Here is a 27,679-nt window from a genome sequence, read left to right as displayed (position 1 = left end):
GTTGTACAGATTTTTGCTGACCACAAAGGGTCCTTCCCAAGGTGGGGATAACTTGTGCATATCAGTCTGATCCTGGATGAGCCGGAGCACCAAATCACCTTCTTGAAAGGTTCTTGTTTTAACCCGGCAGCTGTGATAACGTCGGAGATCTTGTTGATAAATCACCGATCATTCTGCTGCAAGATCACGCTCTTCATCCAACAGGTCCAGAGAATCCTGACGTGCCTTCTCATTATCAGCTTCAACATATGCTATCACACGGGGCGAATCGTGACGGATGTCACTAGGAAGAACGGCCTCCGCTCCATAGACCATGAAGAAAGGTGTGTAACCCGTAGACCTATTGGGTGTGGTGTTGATGCTCCATAACATAGAAGGTAGCTCCTCAACCCAACAACCCGGCGTCCGCTTTAAGGGAACCATAAGCCTGGGTTTGATACCCCGTAGAATTTCTTGATTTTCCCTTTCTGCTTGGCCATTAGATTGGGGGTGAGCCACCGACGCTAGATCGAGCCGGATGTGCTCACATTGACAAAATTCTTCCATCTCCCCTTTTGACAAGTTAGTACCATTATCTGTTCTAATGCTGTGTGGAAAGCCAAACTGGAATATCACCTTCTTGATGAATTGAACCGCCGTGGCTACATCACACTTGCTGACTGGCTCTGCCTCCACCCATTTAGTGAATTTATCAACTGCTACTAACAGGTGGGTCTTTTTGTCCTTAGAGCGCTTGAAGGGTCCAACCATATCAAGCCCCCAAGTTGCAAACGGCCACGTAATTGGAATCATCCGCAACTCTTGAGCCGGAACGTGCGCACGGCGGGCAAATTTTTGACATCCATCACATCTCTTGACTAAATCCTCCGCATCAGCATGCGCCGTCAACCAGTAAAAACCGTGGCGAAAAGCTTTGGCAACCAAAGACTTTGAACCGGCATGGTGACCGCAATCCCCTTCATGGATTTCTCGCAAAACCTCACAACCTTCTTGAGGAGAAACACAACGCTGAATTGCTCCTGAAACACTGTAACGATGTAACTCCCCGTTGAGTATGGTCATGGACTTTGAACACCGGATTATCTGTCGAGCCAACGTTTCATCGTCTGGTAACTCGCCCCGGTTCATGTAAGCCAGATATGGGATCGTCCAATCCGGTATGGCATGCAGAGCTGCCACCAACTGAGCCTCCGGATCAGGAATAGCCAAATCTTCTTTGGTTGGCACCTTGACTGACGGATTATGCAACACATCAAGAAAGACATTGGGCGGGACCGGTTTATGCTGGGAACCAAGACGACTTAAAGCGTCCGCCGCTTCATTCTTCCGCCGGTCTATATGGTCCACCTGATAACCCTTAAAGTGACCAGCCACTGCGTCCACCTCTCGCCGATATGCAGCCATGAGTGGGTCCTTAGAGTCCCAAGTGCCAGACACCTGCTGAGCCACTAGATTTGAATCGCCGAAGCACTTAACCCAGCTCAAATTCATCTCCTTAGCCATCCGAAGACCGTGGAGCAAAGCCTCATATTCAGCTACATTGTTAGTACAAGGGAACATTAAACGAAGGACATAACAAAACTTGTCACCTCGTGGGGAAGTTAGTATGACTCTAGCCCCCGAGCCCTCCAACTGCCTGGATCCATCAAAATGAATAGTCCAATATGTATTATCTGGTTTCTCTTTAGGTGCCTGTAACTCTGTCCAATCATTGATGAAGTCCATGAGTGCCTGGGATTTGATTGCTGTGCGGGGTATATATTTGAGCCCATGAGGTCCAAGCTCAATAGCCCACTTGGCAATCCGGCCAGTTGCTTCTCTGTTTTGAATGATATCGCCCAGAGGAGCTGAGCTGACCATTGTGATGGGATGGCCCTAAAAATAATGTTTAAGCTTCCGGCTTGCCATAAATACTCCATACACCAGCTTTTGCCAATGCAGATACCTCTGCTTTGACTCAATGAGCACCTCGCCGATATAATAAATCGGCCGTTGAACCGGATATTCCTTGCCAAGCTCCTTGCGCTCTACTACAATGGCTACACTAACAGCCCGGGCATTAGCAGCCACATATAATAATAATGGCTCTTTATCGATTGGTGCTGCGAGCACGGGCGGTTCAGCTACCTGCCTCTTCAGATCCTCAAACGCTTTATCAGCTGCCTCACTCCAGACAAAGTTATCTGTTTTCTTGAGCATCTGATATAAGGGGATGGCCTTCTTTCCAAGGCGACTGATAAACCGGCTCAAGGTTGTAATCCGGCCGGCCAGACGTTGAACATCGTTGATACACACCGGTTTAGCCAAGGACGTAATTGCTGCATTTTTTTCTAGATTAGCCTCAATGCCTCTGTTTGACACCAGAAAACCTAAGAGCTTGCCTGCCGGGACACCAAAGACACACTTCTCCGGATTGAGCATCATCTTGTAAATCCGGAGATTGTCAAAGGTTTCTCTTAAATCATCTATCAATGTCTCCTCCTTTCTGGATTTTACCACAATATCATCCACATATGCATGAACATTGCGCCCAATTTGTTTATGAAGGCAATTCTGAACACATCGCTGGTAAGTTGCCTGGGCACTCTTGAGTCCAAAAGGCATGGAAACATAGCAGAAGGCTCCAAAGGGAGTTATGAAAGCTGTTTTCTCCTGGTCCTTAACCGCCATTTTGATCTGATGATAACCAGAGTAAGCATCTAGAAAACACAAACGGTCACAACCTGTCGTAGCATCAATTATCTGATCAATGCGAGGGAGAGCAAAGGGGTCTGCAGGGCAAGCCTTGTTTAAATCTGTGTAATCCACACACATGCGCCAAGTGTCGTTTTTCTTAAGAGCCAGCACCGTATTAGCCAACAACTTTGGATGAAAAACCTCGACAATAAACCCTGCGGCCAATAGACGGGCTACCTCTTCACCGATAGCCTTACGTCTCTCTTCATTGAAGCGGCGGAGGAACTGCCGGACCGGTTTAAACTTAGGATTAATGTTGAGTGTGTGCTCAGCGAGTTCCCTCGGTACACTTGGCATGTCAGAAGGTTTCCATGCAAAGATGTCCCGATTCTCACGGATGAACTCGATGAGCGCACTTTCCTATTTGGGATCCAGGTTAGTGCTGATGCTGAACTGTTTGGATGAATCGCCAGGAACAAAGTCAACCATCTTAGTGTCTGTAGCCGATTTGAACTTCTGCGCCGGATCATGTTCCGTAGTTGGCTTTTTCAAAGAGGTCATGTCTGCCAGATCAACTTGCTTCTTATAGAATTTCAACTCCTCCGTGGCACAAACCGACTCAGCATAAGCTGCATCACCTTCTTCACACTCCAAAGCAATCTTTCTACTTCCATGTACTATGATAGTCCCCTTATGACCTGGCATTTTAAGCTGCAGATAAACATAACACTGCCTCGCCATGAATTTAGCATAGGCCGGCCGCCCAAACAAGGCGTGGTACGTACTTTTGATCTTTACCACCTCAAATGTCAATGCTTCTGACCTTGAATCATAGTCATCTCCAAAAGCTACCTCCAAAGCTATCTTGCCAACATGAAAGGCCATATTCGACGGTTTAAGATTCTTATCTGTCAACCCCATACGGCGGAATGTATCATAATATAAAATGTTGATACTACTTCCCCCATCCATGAGTACTTTGGTAAACTTGTATCCCCCAACTTGAGGGGCTACCACCAGGGCCAAGTGACCTGGATTATCAACCCAGGGTGGGTGATCCTCTATTTTCCACAGAATAGGTTGCTGAGACCAGCATAAATACCGAGGTACTGCCGGTTCAACAGAGTTTACTGCCCTTTTGTGAAGCTTCTGATCACGCTTACACAAACTAGTAGTGAAGACATGATATTGCCTGCTATTTAGCTGCTTGGGATTGCTCTGATAACCCGACTGCTGCTGCTGCTGATTCCCTTGATGGTTGTAACCTCCCTGGTTACCTTGGTGCCCTTGATTGATGTGTCCGGTTTGGTTGCATTGAAATCCTAAACCGGAACCGTCACCTCCGTAACCCGGCCCATGGAAACCTCCTCCTGAACCGCCGGGCGGGCCATTATCAAACTATAACATATTGGAATTCTTGAAATCCCGCATGATATAACAGTCCTTCCAAAGATGTGATGCCGGCTTCTCCTTTGATCCATGCTTTGGACAAGGCTGATTCAAGAGGCGCTCCAATTGGGGCCTGAACCTCCGCCCCTCTGGGGCTGCTTGCCCTTACGGCGCTAGCCATTCTCCTGTGCATTGGTGTTAGCAACAAAGTCCAAGCTGCTGTCAGCCTTGCGCTTACCACCGTTTCCATAGCCTGCCGGATTATGCTGCTGACCTTTGGCATTGTTCTTCTTCTTACCTTTCCCTGGTTTATCGTCCTCTGAGTCCGGGTCCTTGGTATTATCTGAATCAGCATATTTAACCAAAGCGGCCATGAGCGTTGACATATCATTGCAGTGACGTTTGAGTCTTCCCAACTTCTGTTTGAGTGGTAAGAAACGACAATTGCCCTCTAATGTTAACACTGTAGTGTCTGCATTGATACGATCTGATGAATGCAAAATCGTTGAGACGTGTTTGACCCAATGGGTCGTGGATTCCCCTTCCTCTTGGACACAAGCGGCCAGATCCACAATTTGACATCGGCTGCTTACAAGTATCTTTGAAGTTCTGGATAAACCGGTGTTTTAACTCAGCCCATGATCCGACAGAGTTGGTTGGTAAGCTCTTCAACCAAGTGCGAGTTGTTCCTTCCAACATCATGGTGAAATATTTAGCACACACTGCTTCATCCACATCTAACATCTCCATTGCCATCTCATAGCTCTCCACCCACGCCTCTGGTTGCAAATCGGCGGTGTAATTTGGTACCTTATGAGGTCCCTTGAAATCCTTGGGCAGTCTCACCTTACGCAAAGCGGGGGTAAGACACGGCACCCCTAAGGAACTGAACACCACACCTGGCTCTACTCAGGCCGTAGGGTGAACCGGAGTATGTTGTCGTGCTCCGTGTCGAGCTGCCAACTCGGCCTCCCGACGTGCGCGGCCATGGTCCACAACATCCTGCGCATTAGCGCCTCCCCCTGACGGGTTGTTTCCTCATGGTGAATTTCGGCGACGTGCACTACTGGACACGGCCGGTTCGTCCTCCATGTGTATGCTATAGCTCTGGCTTGGACGGGGAGTGGAATGAATCCTCTCACGACTGTGTGAATACGCCTACTATTAATTTAGCGCTGTTTGAAGGAGATCCCTGGCACGACGTGCTTCCACCGCAACTAGTGACTCGCCGTCGGTCGGGAGGGCCGCTAGGCGTGAAGCGGCGGCCAAAATGTTGTCCAACGGGTTGGAATAATGCCCAGGAGGTGTTGGTACATACTATGGCACAATGTTGTTCTGGCGAGGCGAGTCCATCATGCGCGGTTGAACCGGCGCTCCTGTTCCCGGTGCCTCCGCTCGGTTTAGTATGGGTTGCTTACTAGCTCCTGCTCCTGGTGTGTTGAAGAGATTCTGCGGCTCATAAACCGATGGAAGATGCGATCGGTACCTTCTTCTCATGACTTCCTCTGAAGCATTCTTATCCAGCCTAATCTGGTAGGCATGTGCTTCCAATTCAGCCCGCTCTGTAGCCATCCTAGCATTCTCTGTTGCCAGGTCCGCTTTAGCCAGGGCTATCTGATCTTTTACCTTTGCAATCTCCGCAATGTGCTGATCCCTGGCTGATGCATCCACCTCTGCGGCCATTAACGTTGCCAAAGCGTCGAACAAATCAGACAGGACTTGGGCTGGAGGCGGCGCTAAGCTTCCTGCCCCTGCTGGTGCGGCCGTTGTTGAACCGGAGAGCATTGCTGCGGCGGTAGATGAATGAGGCGCCGATTGTGTGCCAGCCATGAAGATGGCGGCCCGGTTTGGTAGATCAGGGGAATCCGGAATACTGTTGCCCTCGGATCCTCCATCAATCCGGCCGTCCTGCAACTGGTAAAGTGATTCGGTCTCTCCAGAAGACTCGTCATCAGAACAGACCATGGTCTCTCCATCGAACACCGGCCCGTCCTCGTACCTCGATCCATGGATGACACCTATGAAAACATGCCTTGCCTCGGGCTGAACCGGCGAAGAACTTGCACGCCGAGCCGTTTCGATGATGTCGGTGCAGATGTCCGGCTCAGCGGCCGGTTCGCCGATCTTGCCGATGAAGACGTGAATCCCACCAAAGGGGACCCGGTACCCGTATTTGATTGAATCGGCCTCGGGACCCCATCCTGCGTTGTCGATGTAGAGCTTGCCTTAAGCGTATCCCTTAAGTCCATCAAATCCGCCCTTCAAGAACTCAAAACCATCATGTGATAGCCCCATGGTGGGCGCCAACTGTCGTGGGTTTGTCACGGCAGATGTCCTTGTGAAAGGACTTAGTTGTGGAGCCATCGCTACGGGTTAGCTTAAAGGGGTTAAACCGGACAAGGGGACACAGGGAGTTTTATACTAGTTCGGCCCCTTCGAAGAAGGTAAAAGCCTACGTCTAGTTGTGATTGGTATTGCTAGGGTTTCGAAGGACAGGGAGCGAATCTGCTTTGTCTGGCTCTCGAGTTGTTATCTGTCCCTAAACCGCGGCCGGGTCATCCCTTTATACTCATAGGTTGATGCCCGCCGGGATACAGAGTCCCGAAGCCGGATCATAAACGTGTCCGGTTCGGTCTCTACTCTTCCTATCTTACAATACAAGTTACATGACTAGGTCGGTTTACATTTACAGGCTGTAACCCGCCTTCGGTCCTTGGGCCTTCCGTAAAGCGCCATCATCCTTGCATCTTCATGGGCTTCTAATCTTCAAAGAGTCAACCCGGCTACATATGGCCGGTTTACCTCCAGTAGTAATATCCCCAACAGTATGCTTGAAGTATTATTGTATTAATGTCAAATGATAGACTATTGCTTTGAATCACTTGTGTCTTAATATTCATGCCATGATTAGATTACATGATCAAGATTATGCTAGGTAGCACCCCACATAAAAAATTATCTTTTTTTATCATTTACCTACTCGAAGATGAGCAGGAATTAAGCTTGGGGATGTTGATACGTCTTCATCATATCTATAATTTTTGATTGTTCCATGACAATATTATACAACTTTCATATACTTTTGGCAAATTTTTATATGATTCTTGGGACTAACATATTGATCCAGTGCCCAGTGCCAATTCCTGTTTGTTGCATGTTTTTTGTTTCGCAGAAAATCCATATCAAACGGAGTCCAAACGGGATAAAAACTGACGGAGATTTTTTTTTGGAATATATGTGATTTTTGGGAAGAAGAATCAATGCGAGACGATGCCCAAGGGGGGTCACGAGGCAGGGGGACGCGCCCCAGGGGGTCAGGCGCTCCCTAGGCCCTCGTGGCCACCCCGTAAGGCAGTTGGTGCCCTTCTTTCGCCGCAAGAAAGCCAATATCCGGATAGAAATCATTTTAAAATTTCATCCCAATCGGAGTTACGGGTCTCCGGGAATATAAGAAACGGTGAAAAGCCAGAATCTAAAACGCAGAAACAGAGAGAGGGAGAGAGACAGATCCAATCTCGAAGGGGCTCTCGCCCCTCCCATGCCATGGAAGCCAAGGACCGGAGGGGAAACCCTTCTCCCATCTAGGGAGAAGGTCAAGGAAGAAGAAGAAGAAGGGGGGCCTATCCCCCTTTCTTCTAGTGGCGCTGGAACGCCGTCGGGGCCATCATCATCACCGCAATCTACACCAACACCTCCATCATCTTCACTAACATCTTCATCACCTTCCCCCATCTACCTACAACGGTCCACTCTCCCGCAACCCGTTGTACCCTCTACTTGAACATGGTGCTTTATGCTTCATATTATTATCCAATGATCTGTGACATCCTATGATGACTGAGTAGATTTTTGTTGTCCTATCGGTAATTGGTGAATTGCTATGATTGGTTTAATTTTCTTGTGGTTATGTTGTTGCCCTTTGGTGCCCATCATATGAGCACGCGCGTGGATCACACCATAGGGTTAGTTGTATGTTGATAGTACTATGTATTGGAGGGCAAGAGTGATAGAAGCTTCAGCCTAGCATAGAAATTGATGCATATGGGATTGAAGGGGACCAATATATCTTAATGCTATGGTTGGGTTTTACCTTAATGAACGTTAGTAGTTGCGGATGCTTGCTAATATTTCCAATCATAAGTGCATAGAATTCCAAGTCAGGGATGACATGCTAGCAGTGGCCTCTCCCACATAAAACTTGCTATCGGTCTAGTAAAGTAGTCAATTGCTTAGGGACAATTTCGCAACTCCTACCACCACTTTTCCACACTCGCTATACTAACTTTATTGCTTCTTCACCTAAAACAGCCCCTAGTTTTTATTTACATGCTCTTTATATTCTTGCAAACCTATCCCATTACACCTACAAAGTACTTCTAGTTTCATACTTGTTCTAGGTAAAGCGAACGTTAAGCATGCGCAGAGTTGTATCGGTGGTCGATAGAACTTGAGGGAATATTTGTTCTACCTTTAGCTCCTCATTGGGTTCGACACTCTTACTTATCTAACGAGGCTACAATTGATCCCCTATGCTTGTGGGTTATCAATGCTCACCTGGAAGCGAGCTCTTTGACCTCCATGCACCAGCCGCCGCCCGCCTCGCTCACAACTTCTCCATTAATGGGTTAATTAAAGCACATGGACAGAGGGTGTTTGCTTGTGATCCCATGGCAACATTTGCTTTGTTCGTGTTTTCAACTCGCATTCCACCCTAATTTAAATTTCCACATAGAAACAGATAATACGACGACAAATAAAATGGCAACGGATAATACGACGACAAATTTACAATGGCGCAGATAATAATTGTCTTACATATTCTGGATAATTTAAAATGCCACATGAGGCAAAGCCCGGAAGACACAGGGCAAGAGAAGAAGGAAATTGCAGACAACGATCTGGGTCGCTACTGTCTCTACTCGTCGATGGATCACCGGGCGACGAAATCCTCTAGTTCCCTCTTCAATTCCTCATGACTTTGCTTGAAAGCAGCCACAGATTCCTCCACCTCCTGCTCGCGCTGATCCGGAGCTTCCTCAAGCCACCCATTAGTTCCTCCACGACCGCTTTCAGCGTCATCTCCGAGGCACTGCTCTGCTCATGCAGCATCTTCCAGTCGGCGGGCTCCTCCTCCTTCCCGGCGAGCAACTTGAGGAGCTTCGCATTGTCACCCATGAGTTGCTCGATGAGGCCAGTCGCCTTGTCAACCGAGGCATCGCTGATCTTGAGCAGCTTCATCAAGCGGTCGACCAGCTCCTGCTGCATAGTGACGCCGGCGAGAATGTTATCTTCGCCGACAGAGGACTTTAGGAACGTCGGCTCGTCGCGATGCCCGACGCCGTGAATGCGCTTGTGAGAGCACTTGCATGCCCATGAGAGCTTGTTCGAGGGCTCCGCGGCGCACCGGGACATCTCCGCTGCGGCTATGGTTTCACGGCGGGACCTCTCTAGTGCTTCTGCGGCCTTGGTCTTTGCTGCCTGGTTATATGTCCATCCTAAACTCCTCCTACTGGTCATGGCAAAACGACTTGGCAGGAAAGACCAGTTTTGTGGGTAATGAGGAGAGCAACTATGAAGTAATTTTCGAGTGGGTAGTTTTTATAGCCCGGTGCTAAGTGTGAACACATATTAGTTTGATAGGTGTGAACAGATTTGCAATTACTTATTGCGTTGTAATCTGCAATGTGACGAGAAACAAGGTCAAAATTTATCTATGGTAGAAGGTTGACCACGTGGTTGCTCTCCATTGAGGTGGCCGTGGCGCGCTCCGCTCTGGCGTCCCTGCGCATGCTCTGCTCACTGTTGAGGCAAATTTACAATGGCAACAGTTAATAATCCTTAATAATTGTCTTGCATATTCAGGATAATTTAAAATGCCACATGCGGCAAGGCCCAGAACACTCACGACCTACATATGCATACAATTATAATAAAATATAAGCTAAAAGGCTGAGCTAGCGGCCTTCCGACGATGGTCTTCTCGCACTCCATGATCAGCATAGCACCCTTGCGGCCGTTCACTCCAAGTGTCCCGACCCGCCTCCGCCTACGGAGCTGCTAGCGCTGGGAGGCTCTTGGGGCTACTGGGCCTCTTTCAGAAGAGCTTGACAGCAAGCAATTGCGCACGTGACAACTCCGCAGAACCTCTCCATTTCCATGTCTCTGGCCTGGTAGCAAATTCCGTCCATCACCTACATCCTCAAGATATTACGTTGGCAATGTTCTACTTCATCGGGGATGTCAACTCCACCAAGGATGCGCTCGAGCCTGGCCACCACATCATCGGGATCGAGGTTGACACGGCCGCCGCGAGCAATGATGAAGCCGCAGGCTGCCTGTGTCTTGACTGAATCGAAGAGGTCCTCTGGCCATTCCTTGCGGGGTATTAGGCTCTCGATGAGCACTGGTGACGGCGGCTCGTCGGGTGGGTCGTCGATCATGCCGCCGAGCAGCTCTGGATCTTTTGCATGGTGGATGGCAAACTGCTCATCACACCTCCTCTGCAATATGTCAATTGTGCTCCCAAGGACTGTCACACCGATATCGCTGCTGATAGGCCATGGTGCCTGCACCGGCCGATGAAGCTCTTGCTCCCCGACCTACTCCGTCTCATTCTCCTCACCGAAGATGTAGCGCAAGTAGGCGCATCGAAGCTTTGGTTGTTGCCTGGCATGCTTGGAATAACTAATGGTCGATGGGTGAGGACTAGATCTGCGTAGAGTGTCGCGGTGGTGTGTGGCCGCCAAGGTTATATGCAGCAAGCCGTTAGCTGGTGGCGGGAAACTGGTGAGGGAAGAGGCATGTATTTTACAATTCACCCATGTGGAGCGCGGGAAGCATACGCTGGAGCGCGGGAAGACTAAGTGGAGCACACACACAACCCGAATACCATATCCGGTGCCACGTGTTATTTATCACACAAGTGTTAACACAAGGAAACGTATGTGTAACTTACAAATCATCGCACACGAGTACTTGCAGATGCATCGTGTGTGATACTCTTTGTCGGATTCAGGGCTCTGCAGACCCGTGAGAGGTTCGAGCACTGGGGTGCGTGCGAAGAACTCCTTCTCCCTGACCTGCCGGCCCGACGATCCCACAACCTAGCTCGACGAACCCAAGGGACAAGAGACACAATGGTTTATCCTGGTTTGGGCCACCTTGCGGTGTAATACCCTACTCCAGCTTTCTGGTGAATTGCCTCAAGGGGCCGAGGATGAACTAGTACAGTGGTTGAACAGCCTCAGGAGGTGAGGTGTTCTTGAGCTCGATGAGCTGGTGAGTTGATCAGGGTGGGATGGATCCGATCTCTCTCTCTCTCTCTCTCTCTCTCTCTCTCTCTCTCTCTCTCTTGATCTCACGATGCCTGCTACGGTAGTGGCTAAGTCCTATTTATAGTGGCCTTGGTCCTCTTCCCAAATGTAGGCAGGAAGGGATCCCACAACAGCCAAATTCAAAGGGGGACAACTAGTACAAGTTATCCTGACAAAAGTAGTCCTCGCCCGCAAAGACTGGTGTGGTGACGCTGTAGTGGGCTCCGCGATGACCTCCGCCCTGTCGTCCTGGTGGTCTTGGTCTTGTTGCACCAATATGGAAACCTTTGCTTGATTCCTCAGGACTCTACGCCTGCGCCTGCCCCCTTAGCACCAAAGGGGAAACAGGTGCACTGCACCCGCTGGCGCCCGCCTGGCCTTGGTCGTCATGGCTCACGTCATGTGAACCTCGCGAGGTGCATCTTGCCTTGATATCTCCGCTCATCAGGAGCCAGCCTAGTGAGGCCGCCCCCTGGGGAGGTCTTGGTGTCGTCAGACTCGTGAGGCTTGGCCCCTCGCGGGAGTCTTGAGTCATGCTGCTGAAACTGGGCCGTACCAGGCCGCTGGTGAAGCCACACCTTGGGCTGCAGGCAGGCAAGTCTAGGTACCCTCGTTCCCAGGACGCCGACACTCCTAGCCATCGCAAGCAACTAGTTTTGCATTTTTTCAAAGTTTTTTGTACACATAGAATCACACACGAACTAACTGTATTAACCGTCTGTGTTGTAATTTCTCATCGCAAACAGTTCATCCGAGTTGGCTGTTTGCCATGTATCACACACATCTTGTTAAGTTGAACCATTTCTGTTGTGTTCGCTAATCGAAAACAGTTCATCCAAGTGAACCGTATGCCCTATATCACACACAACTTGATCTGGCTAACTGTTTCTGTTGCACTCCCTAATAGCAAACAGTTCATCGGAGCAAATTGTATGCCAAATATCGCACACACATTGATATGGCTGCCCATTTTCGTTGTTCTGCCTCATCGCAAATAGTTCGAACGGGTTAACCGTGTGCCCTAAATCGTACACGCAACTAAAATCTGAACCGTGTTTGATGGCGCCGCCATCACAAACATTTTGCACCTTTTGACGGGTTTTTTACATCCCCGTTTGTGATTAATGCATCGCACACAGTTTCATCAAAGGGTCTCTGATCGTAGTGTCGCGTTAGCAGCATCCTGCAGTAGTGGGTCAAGATTAGGATTTGTCACTCCGAGTATTGGAGAGGTATCTCTGGGCCCTCTCGGTAATACACATCATGATAATCCTTGCAAGCAATGTGACTAATGAGTTAGTTGCGGGAGGATGTATTACAAAACGAGTAAAGAGACTTGCCGGTAATGAGATTGAACTAGGTATTAAGATACCGACGATCGAATCTCGGGCAAGTAACATACCGATGACAAAGGGAATGACATATATTGTCATTGCAATTTGACCGATAAAGATCTTCGTAGAATATGTAGGAACCAATATGAGCATCCAGGTTCCGCTGTTGGTTATTGGTCAGATATGTGTCTCGGTCATGTCTACATAGTTTTCGAACCTATAGGGTCCGCACGCTTAACGTTCGATGACGATTTGAATTATGAGTTATGTGTTTTGGTTACGCAAGACTGTTCGGAGTTCCGGATGAGATCACGGACATGACGAGGAGTCTCGAAATGGTCGAGAGGTAAAGATTGATATATTGGGTGATAGTATTCGGACACCGGAAGTGTTTCGGAATGTATCAGGTACATATCGGAGTACCGAGAGGGTTACCGAAACCCCCCGGGGGAAGATATGGGCCATAGGAGGGATGCCAGGCAGCCCACAAGGGGTGCCCCCCCCAATGGGGAGTCCGAATTGGACTAGGAGAGGGGGCGCGGCCCCCTTTCCTTCTCCTTCTCCCTCTCCTTCCCCCTTTCCGCCTCCGCTAAAAGGAAGGGGGCCGAATTGGACTAGGAGTCCAAGTGGGAATCCTCCCACTTGGCGCGCCCCTAGGCCGGCCTCCTCCCCTTTCCCTCCTTTATATACGGGGGCGGGGGGCACCTCTAAGACACATCAATTGTTCTTAGCCGTGTGCGGTGCCCCCTCCGCTGTTTACTCCTCCAGTCATATTGTCGTAGTGCTTAGGCGAAGCCCTGCGCAGATCACATCATCACCGTCATCACGCCGTCGTGCTAACGAAACACTCCCTCGACAATTTGCTGGATCAAGAGTTGTCATATGTTCGGTGCTGAACGTGTGCAGAACTCGGAGGTGTCGTATGTTTGGTGCTTGATCGGTTGAATCGAGAAGACGTTCGACTATATCAACCGCGTTAAGCACGTGGACACACTCTCCCCCCTCTCCTTGCTATGCATCTCCTAGATAGATCTTGCGTGATCGTAGATTTTTTTGAAATTGCATGCTACGTTCCCCAATAGCATGAACAACAATGATGTCAAGGTCCTACGGGCATCTTGCGCTAAAACACGTCGTCGTTAGGGGTCTTTGTAGCTCGTTGTCATGAATTCACATCCCCTGGCCCAACAGATCGGCCAAAGGGTGACTAGAACCCGGGCTAGGTCTTGCTTGTTCATGGAACCAAATAGCCAAAAGAGCCATACCCAGGCATCCTAAGATTGATTTGATACCACATTCTCCAAGATCTCTTCATGTCCCTAGGCCCATACACATCTGGCCATGTGACATTCAAACAAAGAGTGTCACCATGTATCTTCTGTAGCATTACAAATAGGGCACACCGAGGAGGTAGCCATGTTTCTTTCTAAATTGGTTATGCCTATCAGAAGGGAAATATGGCTATCCTCCAAACGAATACACCAACCATTTATGGCACATTTTTCTTTCCACAAACTAGTCTATCCTTTCTTCTCTTCAGCTTGATTCAAATGACTTGGCCTATTCTCAAGCCAATACTCTCTCTGAGTTTCGATTCTAGCTAGTGATCATCCTATACGCGGGACAGACTGAAAAACACCTCTTTTATCATAGTGACATGCCAAAATAACTCCTCGTACTCTTGAATTAAGTAGATTGTTCATGATAACATTAATGTCAGGAGAAATAAAATGTTCCAAGAGAATTTGTCGGTTCCATGTTCTGGTCGCTTCATCTATAATCTTTGAAACTAAGTTGGGGGGATACGAAGGAGCACATATTAACCAAAGTTTGTAGTATCTAGGGAACCAATTGCCATGCCAAATGTGTGTTTCTGTTCTAGTTCCAATCTGCTTAATCAGTCCCAAAGATAGGACCTCCCTTCCTTCCCTTATGGATCTCCATACCTGCAAGGGGTTTGAGCCCATCGGTGCTTCTAACAGATTGCCAATATGGATTGTAATGTGCGTTAAGAACTCGAGCACTCAGCGAGCTGGGGTCCTGTGTAAGCCTCCAAGCTTTGTCGTGCCAAGAGCGCTAGGTTAAAAATTTCAATGTCTCGGAATCCCATGTCGCCCATGAATTTTGGCTTGGACATAGTTTTCTAGGAAACCCATGCGGGCTTCCTTTCTCCCCTTCGGCTTCCCCACCAAAATTTCTGAAGCAGTCCATTGATATGCTTGCATAGACCATGGGCGACCTAAAAACATGACATTGAATATGTTGGTATCGCCTGAGCACCTGATTTAATTATCACTTCATTCCCTCCTGATGATAAGATCTTTTCCATCCACCCCTGCACATGATTCCAAACCCTATCTTTCATATATCTAAAGCAGCCCTTTTTGGATTTCCCCACATCTGTGGGACTACCTAGGTATTTTTCTGACAAAGATTCATTCTACACCTCCAATATATTTTTGACATCACCCCTCAAGTTTCCTGAAACTCCTTTGCTGACATATATAGATGATTTGTCCACATTTATTCTTTGGCCAGAGGCATCACAATATATTTTCAAGAGACCACTGACGTGAACCGCACTATTAGTATTGGATTCAAAGAACAAAAAGTTGTCATCAGCAAACAAAATGTGGTTCATTTCTGGTGCATTAGGTGCCACCTTAATACCTCAGGCTCCACCATCATGATTTTTTAAAAGGCATGTGTAACACTCCAAAGTTTTTGATTTGGTTTTATCAAATTCTTTAATTAATTGGAAGGAGGTTATTTAAATTTTTTTCTAAAAGACTCTCCTTCTCAAAAAAATCTTTCGAGACAAAAATTTTATGTGTTCTTCCCAACCTTGATTTTGGTCTTGAGGGTTTTCATCTTGGGTTGGCTCAACACAAATACTTTTGGGTGGTTTTACAAATTCTTCCTTTTTAAAAAGAATCCCTATAATATTGGATTTTATCCTTCCCTATTCAAAAGTACTCTCTTGCCATGGCCTATGTAGAAAGCTTTCTTCCAAAACCCACCTCCCTACTTTGGGTCAAGCCAAGCATCCAATACCAGCAAGTTTCAACCTCTTTTAGATTTTATTTCTATTTATGTTATCCTCAAACCTTTTTCTGTAATTTAATTAGGACCTTAGTGATTTATAAAGGAACTACTAGATTTCCTTTGAGTTTTGGTTCCAAATAAATTCCTCTGGCTAGTCCTTAGTACCCTCAACCTAGATCCATCAAGATCTGCCAGTCCACATTTCAAAATTTTCAAAATTTGCTTGCTGCAAGTTTGGACCAGATTTGCCATTTTTGGTGAATTTCATTCTTTTTCTTTTCCAAAAATTCTGAGATAATTCAGGAAGTCTCCAGATGTATCAAGAGACCACCTCACCAAGTCTCAGCTCAAGAAAAAATTTCCACATGCTTAAAACATTTCGTCAAATAGCTGGTGTGCATTATTTCTGCTCAAATTCAGAATTCAGTGTTTCAGTTCAGAGACAGTGTCGTTTTCGTCAGTCAGCAGCGTCAATCTCGCCAGTGCTCTCGTTGGCTCGTTGCTCACTGCTCCTCCTTCTTATCCAGTGCGCCGCACAGTTGCTTGGCCGGTTGCGTGCGTCGGTGGCGATGTGTCGCGTCAACTCCGGCGCCTCCCGCGGTGGTAGAACCGCCCGTGGTGGCCAGCAGGGGCCAGCCTTGCAGTACGGCACCGTCCAGCACCGCCCACACCACCAGGAGCCACCGCATGGCCGTCCTCTTCTCTGTGCGCACTGCAGAACCGTGGCCGTGGCCTGAGAGGCGCAGAGCACGCTCTCTGCCGCCGACAAGCCCGTGAGGCCGTTCCGTCGAAGGCCTGGAGTATCGCCCAAGTTGTACCAAGATTAGCCATTGAATGGAACCAGTGAACCAATCCGCAGCTGCCCAGTCACCTAAGCCGTCAGCTCGACCACCACCTCGCCATAATTACTCGCCGGAGAAATCCCGTTCTAGGCAACCGCCTCGGGCCGGCTATAAATGGAGGCCCCGAGTTCGCCTTCGACCCAGCACCACTCCTGCACCTCACAAGAACCACGCCCAGCCGCTAGAAGGACCTCGAGGAGGCCTTCTTCCCCAACTCCGGCCGCCCCGATCCGCTTCAGGATCCAGCAAGATTCTCTCTGGTGAGAGCACCCCCGCCTCCCAAACTGTGCCAGTAGCCTCCTAGTGCACCCACTCCCCTAACCCGCGCTTCAATTTGGCGTTTGCGGCTCTCTTCGGAGGGATCCATCCCCGACCGAACCACCACCCGCCGGAGTGGAGGCCGCCGTCGACATGGTGCTCGCCGACGACCAAGTCCACCACGCACCGACGCGGAATTGTCCTGTGAGTGCAACCATACCCTTGCCCTCCTCTGGATCGCCGTCGATCATCACCGGCGATCATCGTTTGCTTCGGTCGACGGTGAGATTTTTAAACCTGACATGCGGGACCCCCTCGTCAGCCTCTCCCTTCTTATTCGAAACATTTTCCGAAAGTGCCTTCGGCCAAAGTACGTGTTCCCTTTGGGTTGGCATATTTCTAACTGAAGCGTTTTCTGTTTTTCTAAACTAGCCCCTGGAAAGTTTATGTCTCATCACAGATTAGCCCCTGGACTAAAACCTTTATAACTTTTAAACAAAAGATGATTTTGAGTTGATTCTTTTTCTGGCACCTTTATTTTTCTATCTAGTTTTTATCATATTTACTTGAAAATTATTTGGAAAATTTTTTATGCACGCACGATATTTACGTTAGTATCCGATTTCTTTTAGAACATAGATACCGAAGGAGGTGACGGAGCCGCAAACTTCGCCGAGCTAGACTCCGACTACTCCGAACCAGGAAAGCATGTTTGAACCTTTGATATGATGAGTGTTTTTCATGTTTGCTTGAGTGGTTTTCGCATGGCATGTTTATATGATCATTTGTGAAAGTAATATTTCATGCAAAGTAAGCTGCGAGTGAGCTTCAATAATGATGCGTTCTTATGATGGTGATATAAGCTGATCATGTGGTGGCATGATAGGTTGCAAGCTGGTATTGTTGAAGCATGCTAGTTTATATCAACTGTTTAAATCAAGTATTAACGTGGATCAAGTCTTGTTCCCATTCTTCCCCTTCCGTGCTACCACATGTTTTCTGCAAAGAATACGGCTTAGTAAATTGCAAACCTCTTTCCTTGTACACACCAAATAGAGGGGCCGTGATGAGGGTTCCATGGCCTTGGATTAAAGCCCGTCATCCAGTCAGGGGGCATGGGTGTTTCCGGTTGGGACAGAGAGGGGGGCACCCCTTAGAGCGCATGATATAAATTTGATCCCATGCTATTCGAGGTTGTAGCCTCCCCATCTTAGAGTTTTTGTTGAACGTTGCCTAGGGTGATTCCTGGCAGCGGAATGTGGAATGGGTGTGTACTAGTTATATGTGTTTCTTCTAAAATAGCGTAAACAGAACTAGTCCTTTGTGACTACTGAAATCCGATGGCTGTGGGTAAGGAGTACAAACTCTGCAGAGTCAAAACCATTCGAGTAACCATGTCCATGATCAAGGACTTTGATCAACATATCAGTGTCAGTCTCAGTGTCAGTCTCAGTGACAGTCTCCGGAGGATAAACATGAAACTGAGAGTGGTAAACCCGGCTGAATGTTATTCTTGTGGATGGACTAACTGGTTTATTATTATGTGCTGAGTATTCCTCGGGATGATTTACCTTCATGAACTACTTGAATTCGAATGAAGAAATATAAGCCCTTTATGTGATGTCGCTCAGACGTCCGATTGTGGTATTCTTGTTATTTACTTTTGGATATAAGCCCTTTATGTGATGTCGCTCAGACGTTCGACTATGGCATTCTTGTTATACCTTTGGATATAAGCCCTTTATGTGATGTCGCTCAAACGTCCGGCTGAGGCATTCTTGTTATTTACTTTTAATATAAGCCCTTTATGTGATGTCGCTCAGACTTCCGACTATGGCATCCGAGTTATTTACTTTCATTATAAGACCTTTTCGAGATGTCGCTTAGATGTCCGACTGTGGCACGTTCTGTCATTTACGTTTCAATATAAGCCCTTTATGTGGTGTCTCCCTGACGCCCGACTGCGGCATGTTAAGTTATTTTACCTTTTGAGGCGTCGCTTCAGACACTCGATCGGTCTTCAACTATTATATTGGGATTTCGGGAGGACTATTGCCTGACTTCCTTTTCATTTAATGTGTAGTGCAAATTTATTATCTGTGCGCATTACTAGTCTGCTCATGTGCATCATGTTTGCATTTGTTATATCTTATGTCCAAACTATCTTGCGAGTACATTCAAAGTACTCACCTGGCTTGTTGATTTGGCCAGATATTGACGAAGGCGATCTTATGGATGAAGAGTAAGATAGCGAGTCTGATGCCTAGAGGAGTCCCAGTCAGTCCCGTGCGATCCTGGAGTTGGTCACTTGTATTATATACACTTCCGCTACCCTAATAAAATCATCAAGCCTCACTCCGGCGCTTGATGAGCTGTAAGATTTTGGAGTCATGTCACCCACTTCACGGTGACATATCCACCACCACTTTTTTTACGAGTCAGTAGTTATGCCACCATACCCTTTATGTCATATCCGCCTTTATGTATAATATCGGCATGCTTGTAATAAATTGTTGAGCAGCCTCAGCTCAACCTTGTATAATATTTAGTACTTCTGGATTTCTGTATCAAGGATTTGTCTACCAGTAAGGAGGATTCTTCTATACTGGTCTGATATAATGGTCGCTTTTTCAATAAATGTTTTATTGGAAAACCAGTCCTGACAACCTTGGTATCAGAGCCAGGCTGACTGTAGGAATCCACTAGGTACGATCGCTAATCGGTTATTAGCGTAATAAGTGCTATTTTAACATTTTGCAATTGTAGCAATTTTCTGTTAGTCATCATAAATTTATGAATTGACTATCTGGAATTTTTGTACTTTTGTAGATAGATGGAGCGACTGTGAGTCACAGGTGTTCACCAATGTACCTGAGGGGTTTATCAAGCTTCTCGTCTCCATCACCAAGGTCGCGATCAGGCCATCGGCTCGTCCGGAGTTCACACTCTACCAGCACAAGATCAGTGACAGCGTGTCTATGCACCAGGCCGCAATGCAATTCAAGGGAGGACGTTCTGAGTCACGCCGCTTCCGATTTGTGGGAAGGGCCATGCCTACGGAGAGGCATGCCATGCAGATGGCTACCCGTGAGGCGATAGCTCGTCTCCGGGATGCTCTTCCTTCGATGAAGGCTCGTCGCTACCGCTACCTCCCATGCCACGTGCCATACACATGTCACTATGCGTTCTCTTGCGCTAGGGGGAGAGAGATGAGGCTATTGAAATGTTGGTTGAGTATCTCAAAGCTCTTGAGGCAGCTTTTGATAACCTCGTGGGCGACTTTGTGGAGGCTCGTATGGACTTCGTTCAGGGCTGTTTCACCAACAGGAGGGAGCTCCTCCATACAGCACCACCACTGACTTACGTCTCATCCTCAGCATCCTATACACCTGCCATCTTAGCCACCGCTCGCTGCCTGCCTACCACTGAGGAGTTTGACCAAGTCATTGCTCCTACTCCAGTCAGTGCTGCACCACCTGCCGCGCCCGCACCGGCTCCTCAACCCAGTACTTCATGTCTGGAGCCTATTAGTGAGGAGGAGGTTGAGTCTCCAGCATCCCTGGGTCTTACACTCGGCAGGCCGAGGGAAGTTTTTACCATCTCCGACTGAGTGCGCCTAGCAGCCGTGCGATGTACCAACTTGTATGATATGTTTATATGTATATATGTTTGGTGAGAAGTAGTTTGTGTGCGCATCATGTAGGAACTCGGAGAAGTGCACTAGCCTAAATAACATGTCAGGAATGTGTACGCCCATCCTGAGTGATGTATTGTATAATTACGGCTTGCGTGTAAGATATGTACTGAGCGGTCCTTCTCCATGTGCAATCAAGTATTATCTTGAAAAAAAATTGGAGTTCTTAAAATTTCCTTCTTTGCAAAATTATTTATTTTTTCCACTTAGTTTTTCTCATGAATTCTGCAAAAATACCCCAGAGTGGAAAATGCCTCATCCCTGGACTCGTTCCATGCCAATTCCGCCAGAAGAAAATTATGGTACCCAGACAAGTAACAATTTCACACAGGGGTAGTCAAGTCAGCAAGGCAGTGAAACAACATTTTTTCAAGTATGCCGCCTTTATGAGCAAAGCCAGCAGCAACATCAAGAAATGATGAACCATGTTATCAATATGGGAAATCACTGTGAACCATATCAGTAGCATTCCAAATTGCCTGAACTACAAAAGACACGTCCCCCAATGTTCTCTCACACTGATAGACCTCTTGAGGCCGATGATTGGCTTTGAGACATTGAAAGGAAGTTAATTATTGCACAATGTTCGGACCGTGAGAAGGTACTTTATGCACCTCACTACCTCACGGGAGCAGCTGCATCATGGTGGGAAAATTTCCTACACATGCACCCCAATGAAAATAACATCACCTGGGAAGAATTTAAAGAAGGTTTTCGTGGGGCGCACATTCCCAGAAGCATTATGAGGATCAAGAAAATGGAGTTTGATGACCTCAAGCAGAGAAGAATGATAGTGACTGAGTGAAATAGTCAGTTTACTCAACTATCTCGTTATGCCAACGAAGAGCATATGACTGAAAATAAAAAGATGGAAAAATTTCTGGACGGTCTGGCACCAGCACTTAAATGCCATCTGGTCGTACATACCTTTTCAGATTTCAAAACACTTGTGGACAAAGCTATTACATTGGAAAATGAGCGCCGCAGCTTGGAGGATTTTCACAAGCGCAAAAGGGACAAGACTACTCATGCTCGCAACAATCGGAACAAGACTGATTTTTAGAAAATTGGAGCGAACAAATCCACAACTATTGTTCCATGCCCAAACAAAAAATTTCATGCAAGAGACAAGGATTTTACATATCGCCCAGGTGTTACTTGCTACGCTTGTGGAGATGAAGGACACTATGCCAAACAGTGCCCAAAGCCAAGAAACTCGGCCCCAAAGCCAAATAACAGTGGAAATAATTCAACACCCAAGCGTAACAACTTCAACCCCAATAACAATCACAAGAAGGGTCACTTGAACCATGTGACCAAGGAGGAAGCACAGAATGCTCCGGATATCGTACTCGGTACGTTCCCTGTCAACACAATTCCTGCCACGGTTTTGTTTGATTCTGGAGCTTCTCACTCGTTCATTTCAAAGAAATTTGCTTTGCAACATGACTTTTCGATGCTTCCCTTGGAAAAATCCATGACCATCAAGTCCCCCGGGATTAAGCAAATCACTCAGAGTTACTGCCAAGGTGTGGTTATTGAGATTGAGGGACTAAAGTTTCAGGCAAACCTCATTGTATTGGAAAATAAGGGACTGGATGTTATCCTAGGAATGGACTGGTTAACCACCAACAAGGGATTTATCGACTGCTTCAATCGGACTGTAATTCTTACTCATCATCACGGGAAGATGATAAAAGTTGCAGCTCAAGAAAGACCAATATCACGGCAACCAAGGTTGAACAAGGTGGACATTTTAGAGTTAAGAAAAGTTCTAGTGGTGTGTGAGTTCCCTGACGTATTTCCCGAAGAACTACAAGGCATGCCACCAGACTGGGAAATAGAGTTCATCATTGAACTAGCACCTGGAACCACCCCCATTTACAAGAAACCCTATAGAATGGCACCCTCCGAGTTGGTAGAATTAAAGAAGCAAATAAAAGAATTATTGGATAAAGGATTTATACGAGCCAGCTCCTCTCCTTGGGGCTCACCAGTATTATTTGCCAAGAAAAAAGATGGGACACTGAGATTATGTATAGACTATCATGCACTCAACATGGTCACCATCAAAAACAAATATCCGATGCCACAGATAAATGATTTATTTGACCAACTCGCACAAGCCAAGGTTTTCTCAAAAATTGATTTAAGGTCAGGGTATCATCAATTAAAAGTACGGACAAAAGATATCCCTAAGACAGCATTCACCTCCAGATACGGATTATATGAATTTATAGTAATGCCGTTTGGACTGACAAACGCCCCTGCATATTTTTGTCCACCTCATGAACAAAGTGTTTATGAAATTTATGGACAAATTTGTTGTGGTGTTCATTGATGATATTCTGGTATACTCTAAGACACCAGAAGAACATGCTGAACATCTTAGAATTGTACTGGGAGAATTAAGGAAGCATCAATTATACGCCAAATTCAGCAAATGTGAATTTTGGTTAAGACAGGTTGGTTTTCTAGGCCACGTATTGACCCAAGAAGGTGTTGCCTTGGACCCAGAAAAAGTCAAGGCCATACTTGGGTGGAAACCACCAGCCAATGTAACAGATGTACGAAGTTTCCTGGGGATGGCTGGATATTACCGAAGGTTTATTGAGGGGTTCTCCACCATAGCAAAACCAATGACGCAGTTACTTAAGAAGGATAAGAAATTTGTATGGACTGAAGCTTGCGAGAAAAGTTTCCAAGAACTCAAAAGGAAATTAACAACAGCAACAGTATTGGTTGTACCAGACATACACAAAAGTTTTGAAATATATTGTGACGCATCCCGGAAGGGCCTCGGATGCGTACTAATGCAAGAAGGCAAAGTAGTCGCATACGCTTCCCGGCAACTACGAAAGCATGAATAAAATTATCCTACTCATGACTTGGAATTAGCAGCAGTCATTCATGCACTCAAGGAATGGAGGCACTTTTTGCTTGGAAATCGTTGTGAAATATATATGGACCATAAAAGCCTCAAATATATTTTCACACAACCATAACTCAATTTACGACAACGGCGCTGGTTAGAATTAGTGAAAGATTATGATGTTGGCATTCACTACCATCCAGGAAAGGCGAATGTAGTGGCAGATGCTCTTAGTCGAAACCCCAGCTCGGGCAATGACAGTCTACAGAACTTGAGACCCGAATTTCAACAGGAGTTCGCCAAACTCAACTTGGTGATGGTCACTGAAGGCAATGTGTCAAATTTGGAAATACAGCCCACCCTAATGGAACAGATTAAGAAGGCTCAGCATGGACACCCCAGCATCGAAGGCATAAAAAGAAAAGTGAGTCTGGGCAAGGCTTCAGAATTCGTCATAGACAATAAGGGAATATTATGGTACAGAGATAGACTTTGCGTACCAAATATAGAGGACCTCAAACAGAAAATTCTATCCAAAGGCCACACCGCTCCATATTCAATCCACCCTGGAGGAACCAAAATGTACAAGGACATTCAGGAAAAATTTTGGTGGCACGGTATGAAGAGGGATATAGCCACATTCATTGCATGTTGTGATTCATGTCAGCGCATTAAAGCCGAGCACCAAAAACCAGCCGGACTATTACAGTCAAACAGGATACCTAAGTGGAAATGGGACGAAATTGGAATGGATTTTATTGTCGGACTACCTCGGTCACGACACGGAAATGATGCCATATGGGTCATAACAGATAGATTAACTAAGGTGGCACATTTCATCCCAGTAAAGACAACCCACACCACTCAGAATCTTGCCAACATTTATCTCTCCCGTATAGTTTGTCTGCATGGAATTCCAAAGACTATAATATCCAACAGAGGCACTCAATTCGTCTCTAGATTTTGGGATCATTTACAACAAGCTCTGAGAACTCAACTAGTATTCATTACAGCATACCACCCCTAGACTGGAGGACAAACTGAACATGTGAACCAAATTCTAGAGGACATGCTAAGAGCATGTGTTCTCACCGGAGAAAGCTTGCTGTATGCCGAATTCGCATATAACAATAGTTACCAAGCCAGTCTACAAATGGCACCTTTTGAAGCCTTGTACGGGCGAAGATGCCGTACCCCATTAAATTGGTCAGAAACAGGAGACAGTCGTATCTTCGTCCCAGACATGCTCAAGGAAGCTGAGGAGAAAGTTAGACTAATCAGGGATCGACACAAGACAGCCCAAAGCCGACAAAAGAGTTATTACGATCAAAAACATCGTGAAGTCAGCTTTGAACCCGATGAATATGTGTATCTATGAGTATCTCCAATGACGGGCCTGTAACGATTCAAAGTTAAAGGAAAGCTAGCACCACGGTTTATTGGACCCTTCCGTGTGATTGCACGAAGAGGCACAGTGGCCTACCAGCTAGACCTACCCGAAGAGTTGTCAGACGTCCACGACGTGTTCCACGTCTCACAGTTGAGGAAATGTGTAAGCAACCCAGAGAAGCATGTCTCTCATGAGAGAATTGACGTACAACCAGACCTCACCTACATGGAACGTCCAATAAAAATATTGGAGGAGTCTGAAAGAAGGACCCGTTAGAAAACAATTAAGTTTTTCAAGGTCCAATGGAGTAATCACACCGAGGACGAAGCAACATGGGAAAGAGAGGATTTTCTTCGGACAGAGTACCCACACCTATTTGAGGATCAGCTGAAATCTCGGGGACGAGATTTTTCCTAAGGGGGTAGGTGTTGTAACGCTCCAAAATTTTTGATTTGGTTTTATAAAATTCTTTAATTAATTGGAAGGAAGTTATTTAAATTTTTTTCTAAAAGACTCTCCTTCTCAAAAAATTTCTTTTAAGACAAAATTTTTATGTGTTCTTCCCAACCTTGATTTTGGTCTTGAGGGTTTTCATCTTGGGTTGGCTCAACACAAATACTTTTGGGTGGTTTTACAAATTCTTCCTTTTTAAAAAGAATCCCTATAATTTTGGATTTTATCCTTCCCTATTCAAAAGTACTCTCTTGCCATGGCCTATGTAGAAAACTTTCTTCCAAAACCCACCTCCCTACTTTGGGTCAAGCCAAGCATCCAATACCAGCAAGTTTCAACCTCTTTTAGATTTTATTTCTATTTATTTTATCCTCAAACCTTTTTCTGTAATTTAATTTGGACCTTAGTGATTTATAAAGGAACTACTAGATTTCCTTTGAGTTTTGGTTCCAAATAAATTCCTCTGTCTAGTCCTTAGTACCCTCAACCTGGATCCATCAAGATCTGCCAGTCCACAGTTCAATTTTTTCAAAATTTGTTGCTGCAAGTTTGGACCAGATGAATTTCATTCTTTTTCTTTTCCAAAAATTCTGAGATAATTTAGGCAGTCTCCACATGCATCAAGAGACCACCTCACCAAGTCTCAGCTCGAGAAATTTTTTCCACGTGCTTAAAACATTTCGTCGAACAGCTGGTGTGCATTGTTTCTGTTCAAATTCAGACTTCAGTGTTTCAGTTCAGAGACAGTGTCGTTTTCGTCAGTCGGCAGCGTCAATCTCGCCGGTGCTCTCGTTGGCTCGTTGCTCACTGCTCCTCCTTCTTATCCAGTGTGCCGCACGGTTGCTTGGCCGGTTGCGAGCGTCGGTGGCGACATGTCGCGTCAACTCCGGCGCCTCCCGCGGTGGCAGAACCGCCCGTGGCGGCCAGCAGGGGCCAGCCCTGCAGTACGGCACCGTCCAGCACCGCCCACACTACCAGGAGCTATCGCGTGGCCGTCCTCTTCTCTGTGCACACTGCAGAACCGTTGTCGTGGCCTGAGAGGCGCAGAGCCGCTCTCTACCGCCGACGAGCCCGTGAGGCCGTTCCTTCGAAGGCCTGGAGTATCGCCCAAGTTGTACCAAGATTAGCCGTTGAATGGAACCAGTGAACCAATCCGCAGCTGCCCAGTCACCTAAGCCATCAGCTCGACCACCACCTCGCCATAATTACTCGCCGGAGAAATCCCGTTCTCGGCAACCGCCTCAGGCCGGCTATAAATGGAGGCTCCGAGCTCACCTTCGACCCAGCACCACTCCTCCACCTCACCAGAACCACGCCCAGCCGCTAGAAGGACCTCGAGGAGGCCTTCTTCCCCAACTCCGGCCGCCCCGATCCGCTTCGAGCTCCGGCAAGATTCTCTCTGGTGAGAGCACCCCCGCCTCCCAAACTATGCCAGTAGCCTCCTAGTGAACCCACTCCCCTAACCCGCGCTTCAATTTGGCGTTTGCAGCTCTCTTCGGAGGGATCCATCCCCGGCCGAACCACCGCCCACCGGAGTGGAGGCCGCCGTCGACGTGGTGCTCGCCGACGACCAAGTCCACCACCCACCGACGCGGAATTGTCCCGTGAGTGCAACCATACCCTTGCCCTCCTCTGGATCGCCGGCAATCATCGTTTGCTTCGATCGACGGTGAGATTTTTAAACCTGACATGCGGGACCCCCTCATCAGCCTCTCCCTTCTTATTCGAAACGTTTTCTGAAAGCGCCTTCGGCCAAAGTACGTGTTCCCTTTGGGTTGGCGTATTTCTAACTGAATCGTTTTCTGTTTTTCTAAACTAGCCCCTGGAAAGTTTATGTCTCATCACAGATTAGGCCCTGGACTAAAACCTTTATAACTTTTAAACAAAAGATGATTTTGAGTTGATTCTTTTTCTGGCACCTTTATTTTTCTATCTAGTTTTTATCATATTTATTTAAAAATTATTTGGAACAATTTTTATGCATGCATGGTATTTACGTTAGTATCCGATTTCTTTTACAACATAGATACCGAAGGAGGTGACGGAGCCGCAAACTTTGCCGAGCTAGACTCCGACTACTCCGAACCAGGCAAGCATGTTTGAACCTTTGATATGATGAGTGTTTTTCATGTTTGCTTGAGTGGTTTTCGCATGGCATGTTTATATGAGAATTTGTGAAGGTTATATTTCATGCAAAGTAAGCTGCGAGTGAGCTTCAATAATGATGCGTTCTTATGATGGTGATATAACCCGATCATGTGGTGGCATGATAGGTTGCAAGCTGGTATTGTTGAAGCATGCCAGTTTATATCAACTGTTTAACTCCAGTATTAACGTGGATCAAGTCTTGTTCCCGTTCATCCCCTTCCGTGCTACCACATGTTTTCTGCAAAGAACACAGTTTAGTAAGTTG

This window comes from Triticum dicoccoides, chromosome 7A, assembly GCF_002162155.2.
Source record: "Triticum dicoccoides isolate Atlit2015 ecotype Zavitan chromosome 7A, WEW_v2.0, whole genome shotgun sequence".
NCBI lineage: Eukaryota > Viridiplantae > Streptophyta > Magnoliopsida > Poales > Poaceae > Triticum > Triticum dicoccoides.
The sequence above is the reverse complement of the archived record's forward strand: the minus strand, read 5'-3'. Positions refer to the sequence as shown.